The following is a 14,975-nucleotide window of genomic DNA, read 5'->3' as shown; positions in this document are numbered from 1 at the left end:
ACCTTAAATACACGTGATTTAAGCCATATGTTTCTTATGCACTTAAACAAGTGTGGACCATCAGAAATGAAATATAACTTTCTGTTGCCTGTGTCACTACATGGGTGGGTAATTGAATTAAAACATTCTTCTCATCTTTTATGCCAATACCAAACTTTTTTTCACATTGAACGGTTTGTTGTTGCTCTATCACACACTACGCAGTCTACAAACAGACCAGCTGCATCTAGTTTCACAATAGCATCCAGAACCAAATTTGTAAGGACATTGCCAGGGGCTGCATTTTTGGTGAGATACACACCAACAACCTGGCCCCAGTTACCAATAAATGGCCGAAAGAATAGGACCAAACCATGGTCAGCATACTGAGAGAACTGTGTGTCTGTTGTATTAGAACCTACGTTCACTAACCCTGTGATTGTACCAGACACTGAATTTAAATCCAAATGTTGTGTTAAACTTATTTCGTCAAACAGCAGTACACCATGATGTTCAATTGTGTCTTTTCTTATAGGCAAGGATTTCAGTTTACATTGAATGCACTGCAGAATGTCATCTAAAATGTCACATTCTGCCTTTATACCTCGGATGTATGTGTTCATAGTGCGTACTGTGGGAACATGAAGAATTTTTTGTTCTTGAATATGCTTGAACAAAGAAGGGCTCTTAAATCGCATAAGAATACATTCCAGTATCCATTTCTTACTAAAAGAATTTTTCTGAAACGTACAGGAATGAAAGCACTGTTTTACAGCTTCTTGCTATTTTTCTGTCAAATTGTTTATGGCCTCTTGTAAAGAAGTAGTAGAAAGCTGTTAGTTTTTTTTCCTTGTGCTTTATCATTGTAATGGCAGATCTTTCTTTTAGTACCGAACGCTTCACATTTCTAGTTAGAAAGCATCTTCGTGGAACTTCAGATTTACTTATTAGTCGTGTTTTGAAGCATTTGCAGTGTAGGCAAACTTCATTTGAAAGAAAGCTACATTTTGGACTAAACAAAATTCCATTGCATATTGTTGCATTACTTAAAATTTTTAATGACACTTGAGGTGAGTTCATGCTGGTTATTTCTTTGATATGTACCCCTTTGCAAAACTCTATTATTTCCAACTTTCTGAGATGTTTGTTTTTTGTGGTGCTTGGGGAACTGGCACTTTGTGGCTCAAAGCGAGCTATCTTGACAGAATTTTTGTTATCAATGTTCTGTATACAAGAATGTTCAAACATGATTATGATTTTGCTATATATTTCTAACAATAACTATTCTGAAAAAATGTTATCACTATTTGTTTTACTTCAAAGTAATACGTTATGTAAAACTAAGTATGTATGTGTATTTAAAACTGTGTACATGTAAAACTGTATGTATATGTATAACTGAAAATATGTAAATGACATGTTCCATAGCCTTATGGTTTCTACCAAAAAGAAGGCTCAACGGAATACAAATAAATAAATAAAAAATAAAATAAAGGTACACTGTTTACCTAGTTTAATACATTGATTTATGCTTCTGATATAACTTAAATTATTGGCAAAAACTAATGTATTCCAATTAATAACAAATCTGAGGTGGTAATTGAGTAGTTAATAACGCAAGATGATTTTTTAAATCTCACTAACAGTTTTTAATATGATCCCTTCTTTTACGAACTACTAGATCTGTTACAGATTCCAATGAAGATTGTTTTGACTTTTACATTTGCGTATTCTTTAAAGATTGTGTATGTGTAAACCATTGTGTGATAAAATATGATTTTCTAAGCCCAGTGTAAATGAATTTTTCAGATTGAAATTAAAATTCTCTTAAAGCTTTACTTAACAGTGATTAAATTAACTCACATAGGTTTTGTTTTATAGAAAAGCAAATACTTTAAAAATTATTATTATTCCTATTGTAATGCACTCAAAATATTTAAAAGAATTTCATCTGTAATGTGTTAGATTTCATTTTATTTTTTATTTTTATTTTTTCATCTGAATTGTGCTGGTGCCCAAGTTTTAATAAACATTGCAAATTATACTGCAATAAGGTAATTTTAAACAGACAATTAAAGTCCAGTCTTTAAGTGAACATAGATTAACTGAATTTCATGTTACGATTCTTAATTCTATACCTTTAATAATAAAACTTAAATGTAGTTCTTTCAATTTTTATGTTTTACTTAAAAGATATTAAATAAAATAAAATATCATGTGATGCCTGCCCTGCAAATAGAGCACTTTGCTGCCATAATCGTTTTACAGCAGATCCAATGTTCCTGAAGAGCCAAAAAATTGTGGAGGAATAAAAAAAAGGCAAGTTAATTTCCCCTGCCATCTAGAAAATAATATTTTTTAGGACTTAATGCAAAAAAACTATCATTATGCGCACACAAAATTCACAGCTATGCTATGCTGTAGCATAAAATCAAGTAATTACCTTAAAAACCACTTGAGTACTGTGTGGTAAAAATTTTTCATTGAAAGTAAAAATGCCATTAGCATCTGTAAATGGTTTTAAGTGAGATTTTGGTTACTTTGAAATTTTAAATTTAGATGGTCGTAACTGCAGCAAGTATTGAGTTTGATTCAAAAATGAACTTACACTCATCTCTAGTTTTCTTCTGTATGGCTTGCGCTGTGCCAAGTATGAAGGCAAGTTTGGAAAAATAGATGGCACTGCAGATTTTGTTAAAAGTTACTTTACCCCTTGGTATCTTGATGGTTTCACCTTGAACTTCGTGAACATAATTTCTTGGGGTGCTGTCATAACTTAGAAACACACAACTTAGAAACACACAACTTATAAACACATAACTTAGAATTAACTAAGTTATGACTGTTCTAAGTTATGAGTTTCTACGTTACGACATTTCTAAGTTGTGTGGTTCTGCGTTCCGTGTTTCTAAGTTACGTGTTTCTAAGTTATGACAGTTCTAAGTTGTGTGTTTCTAACTTGTGATAGTTCTAAGTTATGACTTTCTACGTTATGACGTTTCTAAGCTGTGTGGTTCTGCGTTGCGTGTTTCTAAGTTACGTGTTTCTAAGTTATGACAGTTCTTAGTTGTGACTTTCTACGTTATGACGTTTCTAAGTTGTGTGGTTCTGCGTTGCGTGTTTCTAAGTTACGTGTTTCTAAGTTATGACAGTTCTAAGTTGTGTGTTTCAAACTTGTCATAGTTCTAAGTTGTGACTTTCTACGTTATGACGTTTCTAAGTTGTGTGGTTCTGCGTTGCGTGTTTCTAAGTTACGTGTTTCTAAGTTATGATAGTTCTAAGTTGTGTGTTTCTAAGTTGTGATAGTTCTAAGTTATGACTTTCTACGTTATGATGTTTCTAAGTTGTGTGGTTCTGTGTTGCGTGTTTCTAAGTTACGTGTTTCTAAGTTATGACACTTCTAAGTTGTGTGTTTCTAGGTTATGATAGTTCTAAGTTGTGACTTTCTACGTTATGACGTTTCTAAGTTGTGTGGTTCTGCGTTGTGTGATTCTAAGTTACGTGTTTCTAAGTTATGATCGTTCTAAGTTATGATCGTTCTAAGTTGTGTGTTTCTAACTTGTGATAGTTCTAAGTTATGACTTTCTACGTTATGACGTTTCTAAGTTGTGTGGATCTTGAATTGTTAACATTCGGTTGTGTGTTTGTGGCGAAGGTTTTCATACGGTCTTTCATGCAGACCCTAAATAGTTCTCACTTTGCCCGCTAGTCCCTAAATAGTTCTCACTTTGCCCGCTAGATGGATAAGAATACCTAACCATCTTTACCACGAGTGCTTTCTATTGGTTACTTTAAATACTACTTTTTTTAAACTTTTTTTATTAACTATGGCATTTCCACACAGTAGGTACAATTATCAAAGAACATCTGTAAGAAATAAATCTCATGTATTATTAATTGTAGAATAGTAAAAAATTAGCTTATCTCAAATTGAAACACAAAGTTAAACTATGATATAAAACATAGCCTAAATTATTTGAAGCACAATCTAACAAAAATTACTTCAACTGAATTAAAAAATAAATTTAACATTTAATTACCAATATGATGGAAAGAACGGCCATTTAATTTAGCTCGTAATGCCTAAAACATGATGGGTAGTTTTGATGGCATGGTTTTAAAACTGGAAACAATACGATTGGTTTATTCTTTGTAATAGTGAACACCAAATAACTCTTCGTGTTTTTAATCTGAGTAATTAAAACAAATATTTTAAATTATATGTTATTCCGTTTAATTGATAAACCTCAGCTTTATTGGTCATTTGTGAAATGGAAAAATTAATTCACAGTCCAATGTTCAATAATAATGTTTGTTCGCTGAAGTATTACGTGTAAAAAAATGCATTAATGACTACGGCTAGTCGAAGTCTTATAGAAAATGCATAATCATCCCATACAACACAGAAAGGTAGCCAATAAATTCACAGTGAAACATTTTTTTAAGTTTTCGTTATGTGCAATTCACAGTTAAATAGTATTATTTTAGATTAAAAATTGGTCTAATAAATACATACTTAGCAGACTTGCCGGTAAATCTTGTGACAAAAGTTTGAAATCAACATATTTCATATGTTTTTTTGTTTAGGTATGTAAATTTTATTTTTTACTGCAGGGCTTTATAATCATGCAAATTTAAAATGTATACTTGATAGTTCAATGGTTTCATTACACGTTACAAGATATTACTTCAACCGTTTGTTATTTGTAAGTAAATCATCTAGAGTTTGTGTTGTAGGCCAATGAAAATGTAAAAAAAATCTTAGCGACATAGTTTTATACACTTAAAACGGATTGTCGTATCAAGAAAACAATGCTAAAAACACGTACAAAGTTTATGAGTTTTGTTTCGAAATTATATTTGATACTGCTGTAGCGACCAGCCATCCTATCTTATTTTAACTCAATAACGTTAATTGTTTAAGAGATTCGTTATTTTAAGAACTAATTTTATAACCTTACATTAATTATACTGTTCCTGAGCTTAATTTTACTATCCATAATTTATTTGTGTTAACGCTTAGTAGGCCCCTACTTCAGAATTTTATTTTAAAACGATTTCTTTAGACTCATCAAAAAATTAAAAACTTTGTTTTAAATTTATATATATCGTATATTGCCTGAAGATATTTCTCGGTGGACTGATTCATACTGCCGTATTTTTTAAGTGTACTTGACTTTGGTTGCCAAAATAATTAGTGTAACTTCTGCAGTCACATACATTTTGTCGTTATTTTTACCAGTTACAAAATTCCTTTAAATTAAATGAATAAGGAAAGTAGCATTTTAACAGATATTTTCATGTTGGTTAACTTGAATATTTTAACATTAAAAGAGAACAAAATTACATAACATTTTCATCGACTAACAAATTTCTGTATTCTGGCAAGTAGTAAGGTCTGGCGAGTCAAAAACATAATTTAGAGTTGTTATTGTTGTTAAAGTTGGATTCTAGCCGACTTTGACGTATTACTTTGACAGAAAAATAACAGATCTAATAAAGTTCCATAACTCAGGTAGAATTTGATGCTTCGAGTGAAATTTGAATCCCAGATTCCAATTTTACCTAGAAACTGAAAGATAAATAAAAAGAAAATTTGAAATAAATTACAATTACATTACATTACATTCTTCAGACAACTATTTATAAATATAACTTATATAAAGACGTATTTGAAACCAGTCTCATGAAAAAAAATTATTAGTGTCAATTAATTCCATTACGGTATTTAAACCTCGGGAAGACAAGAAAAAATCCACTGCTGTCTTTACACTTCAAGTCCATTAGGTGACTGATATCCTCCGCAGCAAGCAGGAAGTCTTTAGGTTCAAATAATCTTTCTATTTTTTAACTTTTCAATCTCACTGAACATGCCATAAAAATATACTGAATGCTGGTAAATCTTCATACAATTAAAAAAATTAATGACAATTATTCTCATATGATGAAATTCTTTCATAACTTTTAATGCAAATAATTATTTTTAGAAATGTTTGGCAACGTATGTTATATACATAAAGAGTCATTTTAAATATTTTAAGGTAGCAAAAAAAAATTAACATCATTGTTTTCTTGTCCTATATTTAAGTGAATACAGAAATAAACATTTAACAAAAAAAATCAGATTTAGTTGTTGTTTAAAGAAGGCAACACAAGTGTCATGTAATGTAACATCATTAAAAAAAATTGCAAAAGTTCTAACCAAGAAGACGCAATTTTTTTGCTATTACAAATGTATAATTTATAAACGCCTTATTTGTACATATAATTGGATTCACTTACAACATACAAAAGTGCGTGCATTTTATTAGATTTAAAGGCGTAAAATGCACACGCCGTCCATTTCACACTAGTTTTATTCGTCATGACGGGTGAGCGCCACTTAATGTTTACAAATACAGTAGGCATAGTTATTCTTTTATTGTATTGAATTTAACCTTACTTATGTAAGATATTAATTCCTCTTTCGCTAGACGTGATTTTAACTTTCTCGTTCGAAGTCTCCGATTTGATTTACTTTGCGGGAAAATTACTTTAAATGTTGTGAGCCACTCTGTGCTTGTTTTCGTTTGGCGAAAACAATGCTTTGAAAATAACGGTTTGCGGTAATGTTTTGTTCAGAAAACATTTGTATGAACAAATTGTGTTTATGTTTTAATATTAAAGTAAGAAGCCACATCGAATTTTCTATTATCAAATATCCGTCTGATAGTTTTACTTTTCTTATTGAATATTTCTTCTTCAAAATCTTGCTTTGGCATCTGTATTTATTAATGGACGTAACTTAACTATTTCTAAGCATTGCTTTGTTTTTAAGTGGGTTCTTAAGCCAGTGATATAACGTTGACTGATTTTCAAAAATTGAGAACACGTTAGGCCTTCAGACGTATTTAATTAATGCCATTAACCTTTAACATTACTGTCACCAAAATTCTTTAGATGTGGTTTTGAAAGAGCCATACTTTACTAGTACCCGCAATTAAAAATAATAGATTAGGTTTTGTACATGAATTAATGTAATACACCTTACGTGAATAGCTAATAAAATTGCTCTAAAAAGTTACCACAATTCAATGGGATCATCTTGAATCAAGGTAAGGCAGAAATTATTTAAATGAACGTAAACAAAACTATACTTTACTAACACGACGACGAATTGTTCGCGAAATCACCCATGTTTTTTGCGCGAGTCACATGCCAACTGGCGAGTGAGACGGCGGCGCGGCGGCGCGGCTATGTCTGAGTGCATGCGAGATGCAGAGCGACGGAGCGGCAACGTCGCGCTAAGCGATTCAAAGAGCGGCAAATTTGACTGAATTTTGCGCGATTTGTCAACAAATTCACGATGTGGATCCACAAGCCAGTGCGGGATCCCCCAGGCCTTCAGATGATGCTGGATCCCGCGGGATTGCGGGATTCCACTTAGGTGTATTGCAATCACTAGTCTCAGTGCCTTGCTCCTGTCAAGCTTACACGCCTATAGCGTTACAGACTTTCATTTACATGTAGGCCTACCTTATTTAGTAATGCGATTGTAGTCTCGTCTTTATTTGCTGTCAGCCACGCACACGGAGCTCAGAAGGGAGACGCTAGCCATCAGTGTGCACCTAACTACGTTTTGCTAACTAATCAAACCATCTTTCTTTACATTAAATATATATTAAAGTTTCTCTACTTTTAAGAGCAATGCGTATATTTCAATGCATTTTTTTTATCAATTCTGTCTATTACAATAATAAATTAGTGTTTTTCGGTCTGTCTTTCGCGTTTCTCGGAGACATTAATTTGTTACATAGATTCTCCTGGAAGAGAGGAAAGGGAAGGGGTCAATTATCTCTTCAAATAAATATTATCAGAATTTAATAAAGTGTCCTTTATTTCATGTTAAACGATCTTTACGCCATTATATACACCTCGACAACGCGATAAATCCGTGTTTCAAAAATTGTAAAACTATTATTTAAAACATACTCCCCTCACATTCCTCTTCTGCATATATTAAGTTTACTTTATATTATATTAGTATTTTTTTTCTTCATATGAACTTTTTTTCTATTCGGAAATTCCTTACAAAACACTTAAAAGGTTTTGTTTTTATCAACAGCATACTTATTTTGTAGCATGGCTTTTAATGTGACATATTCTTAGTATAGTCTCTACTCCGTGTTATTCCTACTGACCGCAGCTATTGCATTGCCGATGCTTTCTTCACTGCAGTCGTGCATGGCCCTTGGTGTATTGCACACATTGCTCTTTATAAACTGCCAATAAGTTTTAATTATTTAAATTCCTACTCGGTTCAAACCTTTGCGTTTTAATTAAATTTGCTTTAAAACAAATATTTAAGTATATTTACATTTTTAATATGTTTGTTTTTGTACAATTATGTGTGGTGTTAACATTTCAGTTTCGATTTAAGTTCGGAGTAAAATAATATGTATTTAAATACTTTCTTGGTGATATTTTGTGTAGAATCTATTATGACTATTTAATGTTTTAAAAAGACAGGAATAATTAATTGATTCACTTACTATTTTATTACTGCATTGTTACACTGGAACGTGGCGCACATGTGCTTTTGAAATATGGTATATTATAATTATCACTAGTTAACATCACTTTTGAATGTTAACCCAGCCCATCTGTTATTATAACAACATTTTTACAGCAATAATTAAATAAAGTTGAATTTAAAAACTTAATATATAAAATTGTTCGAATTTTACATTCATTTTGATATCAGTTATTTGTACTGCTTCTTTAAAGAAAACATGCTAAATCTGATCGAACCATTCAACTTACTTAGTCCCACACCTTTTTCATTAGAAAAATCTGGTCTAAAAATTAAAAAAATAAAGAATTATACAACCAATTTTATAAAATAAATGTTTTACAAGTAGTCAGTATGTTATACTTCACTTAAGATAAAGTAAATTTCTTAGTTACTCGTGTCAAAAGTAATATATATTCAAAGTATGTTTTAGCCGCAGCGTCAGAATATTATAATATTAGCCTAACAACGGCAAGCGCGCAAGGAAAGAATATATATATATATATATATATATATATATATATATACACATACATACATACATACATATCCACGTACCTAATATGTGTGAGTGTTTGTGTTTGTATGTACATGTGTGTATATATAAAACATTTTCAGCAGTTTGTAGAACAAGAAATGAATAAATGATGCATAATACATTAATTTCTTAAAATATAATAAAAATAATATCCATCACATTTATTACTTCTTAGCTTTATCCAATGGCTTCGCTCGCGTTTAAGTAGATTTTGTTATTCAATTCAGGTTGTCGGTCGACACAGGAAGTAAAACTATTAAGTTCAAATAATTAATAACATAATTAACTCATTTAATTCAGGTTGTTCAATACGGGTAGAGGTTAAATATTTACAAAAGAAGAAAAAAAAACTACACAATATAAATCAGTGTTAAGTGTTGGAGAAGAAAAGAAATAGCGGTGTTTGTGTTAATAGAGTCATAGATTCTGCCTTGTCGCGAATTTAAGATCCCACTCCACATTAAATTTTACCTACAGATAATTAACATCCCTTATCAACTCCGCTTGTAATAGCTTACATATTATATGTATATATATATATATATCAATCTTACAATTATATCTTACATAGTATAAAACAAAGTCGCTTCCCGCTTCTGACTGTCATTATGTATGCTTAGATCTTTAAAACTACGCAACGGATTTTGATGCGGTTTTTCTTAATAGAGAGATTGATTCAAGAGTAAGGTTTATATGTATAAAACATGCATAATATAGTAGAGAAACACAGACAATTTGAGAGGTTTAGAGGTGTATGTTGTGATGAATTGGTAGAAAATCACCATGGCAACGGCTGTAGCATTGTTGATGATTCATTCGTTTCTATGGCAACAACTATTTCATTGTTAGTGCAGTCCTCATCACCGTTGAAATTTTGCGGGGAATTTAAATATAAATAATTGCTCTTTTTTTTCCAAGTATATATCCTACAGACTTTAAACTTGACAGTAATGTTCCTTATGCTACGCAGGATGACTTTTTCCGAAAATCATCTCCCAAGGGTGTTTAAGCCCATGCAACAGTGGTTACTTCGTCTCAATAGCAACGGCATCGCTTTGATTTCTTTTTCCATTCGAGGCGCTGCAGTGGCGTACCTACAAGGAGGGGCATATAAAATGAGCGGCGCAATAGTGTACTGCCTGCAGACTGCCGAAGCGAAGTACGGGTACACCAGTTGTACGTTGCGTGCTCGAGAGTCGGGAAACCATCGGTGCTATTCGTTTTCTCTCCGCTACATTAAAAACATTGTAATAAATTAATTGCCATGGTATTACATTTATTATTACTGTAAATGGGATCTTTGGTCTTCTTTTCCCTGTAGTACAGCCGTGAGAAGCCGGGTCGGGCAGCTAGTATATATATAAATGATGAAATTTCTTCTGCTTTGAGGTGCAATTACGTAAACACAACTAAACGTACCGGTATGGGACCATCACCATTCGAAGCGGGATCGCATCAGGTGGTTCTAGGTTATTCATTTTTTGAATTCCGTAAACCCTTTCACCAATTTGTTTTAGATTTTTAAATTTGATAAGATTTTTCGCCAGTATAAAAATATACATACAATTTTTGTTATGGAAAATTTTCTCCGTGCTAACGGATTGCTTATAGTAACGAAAAATAACTACACCCAGCGATATATTAGTTAGATTTGCTGTTAAAGTTTTCTTTTAGTTAATTAAAGTATAATTTATTCTTTGATGAAATATATCCTAGGTCCTTTTCTGTACACCTGACAATGTGTATGCAAAATTTAATGATGGTCGGTTGAGTAGTTAAGGCGTGAAAGCGTAACAAACAAACAATCAAAATCAAATTCGCATTTATAATATTAGTAAGATGAATTAATAAAAGTGGTGATTGAATGGAACAGGCCTGTGTTTATTTTTCATAGTCGTTTACCTATATTTGTTGAGTCATTGACATTTATTTCAGTGAAATTAGATATGTGCCTTCCGAAATCAGATACCAAAAAAAAAAAAAAATTAGTTTTGTTTATGAATAGGTTGAACGAATATTTATGCTTGTGTATAAGAGCACAGCGACTGCTTGTTGTCGACGGAAATGTTTTGTATGGCTTGTCATTGTGATGCCTCAGCGGGGCGCCTGAGATCCCGGACTCAAGGTCGTGGGGTCTTTGGAGAAGAGTACCTGAAATGTGCTGGGGTGGGGTGTGGCAGAAAACCCGTGCGTCACTGGGGAAGCGGAGAGAAGTTACCAAGTGGTGGGGGAACAATTTACGGGCAAACGGATTCTCAAGACAAAGTACATAATGAAACTTACACAGATTTTCGTGCTGGTTTGTATGAAATATAATTCGAGTATTCACAAACACAAAATATTAAAAAAACGCAATACAGTCTCCTTGAGTTCTATGGGGAAATAAATTTTTGTTATTTTAAGTGTTCCAAGTTACTTCCAAAATTAAACCTTCGCATTAAATAATGTTATAAAAATCTGCAGTTTTTCACTTTTTACAATCGTATTCTAACACACAAAAATTTTTCACCCGTTCAGATAATACAACAACGAGCTTTGAGAGACGCACGTGTACACTTACAAGGGGCCATCCATAAATTATGTCACATGAATCATGATTTTTGCCCCCCCCCCCCCCCCCCCTCAGGGGCCTTGTCACAGATGGTGTGACGTCACAAATTTTCCAACTTTATACATTGAACTAATTTAATTAAAACAGCAGTTTTAAAATTATTTTTACTTTCATTAATAATATGTTTTAAACAAAATAACATTAAATCAAACATTTCTTAAAATTGACAAAAAAAAACAAGAAACTACTTAAATAATGATAAACTAATAATTGTATCAAAGAAAGATACAAAACTCAATCATCTTGTGTCCATGGACTCTGAACCCACTTCTCTCTATTACTTATCACTGGCATAGCAGGCATTTCGTTCTCATTTTGGTTGTTAATAACAGTAACACAAGGCCATTTGTCGTTCAACTCTGTTGAATGCACTTCTTCCCGGAGCATTTGTGGCAATGTAAATAGCATACAAGTCAAAATCTTTAAAATATTGCAAGGCTGATACTATAATTCGCTCTAATTTCAAATCTCGAATACATCTTTGAATTTCGCATTCATGAGTTGATTACCTAAAATCGTATAGGCGTATTGATATGTTGGTAATATTTCTAAGTTTTTCGCTTACATTTAAAGTTTCGCATTTAAATATTTTATATTTGGACATGTGACATCACGAAGCTTATGACGCCTCCTACTCCTTGTCACACAATGTCTCACTTCGTCGACCACCTCCCCTCCCCTTAACGCATGGCGTTATTTAGGGATGGCCCCCAATGAGACCGAGTCTTATCAGTTTCAGACAAGAAACTCAAGAAAAGGTAAATAAAAATGTTTTCAAATAACCTTTAAAAATCACGCAAGACATCTTGCAATTATTCTGTCCTCCATATTTAATGTAACGTGTTCCGAAAACATTGAAGTTATTTGTATGGAAGCCAACGACTTTATTTTTATTACACGTTAAACGTTTTCACTTATGAAAATACCAAACAGTGAAAGCACATACAAATTTTTAATGAAATTATAAATAATTGCTTACTTTGACCTAAAAATTAACATTACTTTTAGAAATAAGCCAAATGTAAATTGTTTCGACATTTGTATTGTTTCAAGTTGCAGGGTCGGCGATGTCTAGCGTCTGGCGTATTTTACCTATAAATTGCCGCAGTTTTATTGCACTTGTTGCATGTAGCGTCCTGTGCGTTTGCTTTTCTTGCGAAGTTTATAACATTAGCCGTGTAGCCAACTAGTGAACACCTTAAGATGTAGCCAAATTATACTTGTTGAGTTTATTTAATTTCAGACGCCCGTGGTCACTTCTTAAACATAATTTACTACAGTTACATCCAATTGTTAAATTGTCATGTATTCCACACTTCTTCCACGTGAAAAGTGCCACGTATCTACCGCTCAAGCCCGCTCCACAATGTGTAATGGAACTTCAAGAAATTTAGGTTTCAATATGCGTTCGCTGCTTCCACAGTGTGTGAAAACTTAACAAAAGGTAATTAAGTGATTGAATTTCACGGTTATGAAAAAATTAATTAACTGAAAATTTTTTGAGGTACGATATAATAACCACGGTCATGATTTACATACACACGCCTAAACGCACACACATATGTATATAAACATAATTATATAATGAAATATAATTAAAAAACAAAGTAATGATTCTGGAGGCAAATTGAAAATAATGTCTTATATAAGCGAACTACATATTAAAAGTTCTCAAATAAACTCGTTGAAAACAACCGCATACGCTGTTTATTAATTACTGAAATCCAGCGTTATTGGACGTCTACACTTTCAACTACCATGATTCACAACTGCATTTGCTTTACGAGAACTTGCAACACAAAACAGTGTAAAAACAACAACTCACAGGTTACATACAGGATTAGCATATATGAATGACCGGATGTAAAAAAAAATCATATTTTCAAAGATATTATTCTATGATACTGAAATAAAAAAGAAATTCCAATTTTTATCAAAATCGTTCACTTCATGGCAGCTTTACCTTAGAACTCGATGATAATAGGAAAAAAAGATAAGTGTTTATAAACCAAGTAGCTATACATTAATAGTTAATAATCAGGCATTGATATGTTTACATCTCATGACCTAACTTCGTATAACGCTTCATATCCTATTAAGTTCGTCACTGTAGATCCACAAAATGTACTAAGTAGTACTAGGCCCCAATTTACATATGGGTCAACCGGGCATTCGCCCAGATTTCCAGTTTTTAAGCGGCGAAAGAATTCGAGGTACGAAAAAAATTGGACAAAAAGGTTTGAGGGAAGAGAAATAATGCCTAAAAATATAAATTATTAAACAAAAAAAAATTAGAAAAAGATTTAAAATTTGTTTAACAGTATACTGTAGCTCATATTTTATTACGGTACCTATAACAGCCGTATAAAAATGCTACACGCATTTATTAAATAAAAAAAAAATACACACAGACTTTGTCTTTGAAAAACCTTAGTATTTAGTTGCATAATATGTTATTTTAAAACTTATTATAAATAAGCTTGACTTTGAAAAGTTTTATTATTTTTGCGGTGAACTGTAAAGAAAGGGGGGCGGCTAAAAATTATTTTCCCAGAGCGCTGGCTCCTGAAATCGGGGCCTGGCTAGTACATAATACAAGAGCAGCCAAATTACTAAAATTGTTTACGATGAAATGTACTTATTTTCCACTTTCCCTACAACCAATTCTATAGATTTTGGTGTAAAGTCAAAATCATCCTCACTACGAATCAAGTGAAAGCTTACATACGAAAATATCTTAAAAGAAATGTTTTGTACAAATAAAACAGAAAGGCTGTTTGCAAAACAATCTGTTATTCACAAATGCAAGGCTACGCACAGTTAAAACATACTTGTTTTTCCAACACTCAACCCACTTAGTATTAAATAACATATACTGAGAACTAAAATTAACCTAGCCAAACTCAAGAACTAATAATTCTTAGATGACGCTGTGGGCACTATTCATTTTGTTAGAATTTGTATATAAGGAGTACAAAATCGATATTGTAAGACAAATTTTTTTGGATAGGTTCCTAATATGGTAATTTTATAAAATAGCAGCTTCTTGTAAATAAGGCTAATACAAAACCGTCAAGTAGAAGATTCGTTGCGTGAAATCAGAAGTAGTAATATTTATTTGGTACGTAATTAAAACTTTATACGTAATTAATAAAGGTAACCTAACTAACCTTTAACTGTAGTTACTATTTTACTGGTTTTCCAGGAGCCTCTACTCTGTAATTTTCCCCTAAAACATTTCGATGTGGCATACGAGTAATATATAAATGCATGTCCGGCATCTGGTGCCAGTACAT

General features: G+C 32.2%; 1 protein-coding gene across 4 annotated transcripts in view; it reads right to left on the bottom strand.

Moving 5' to 3' along the window:
* The window catches only part of LOC134529251 (uncharacterized), a 1,084,551-nt gene that overhangs the window by 394,433 nt on the left and 675,143 nt on the right, over nucleotides 1-14,975 (bottom strand). The gene's annotated exons all lie outside the window — the stretch shown is intronic.

The sequence above is a fragment of the Bacillus rossius genome, chromosome 2 (genome assembly GCF_032445375.1).
Source record: "Bacillus rossius redtenbacheri isolate Brsri chromosome 2, Brsri_v3, whole genome shotgun sequence".
Lineage (NCBI taxonomy): Eukaryota > Metazoa > Arthropoda > Insecta > Phasmatodea > Bacillidae > Bacillus > Bacillus rossius.
This window is presented reverse-complemented; position numbering and strand designations above follow the sequence as displayed.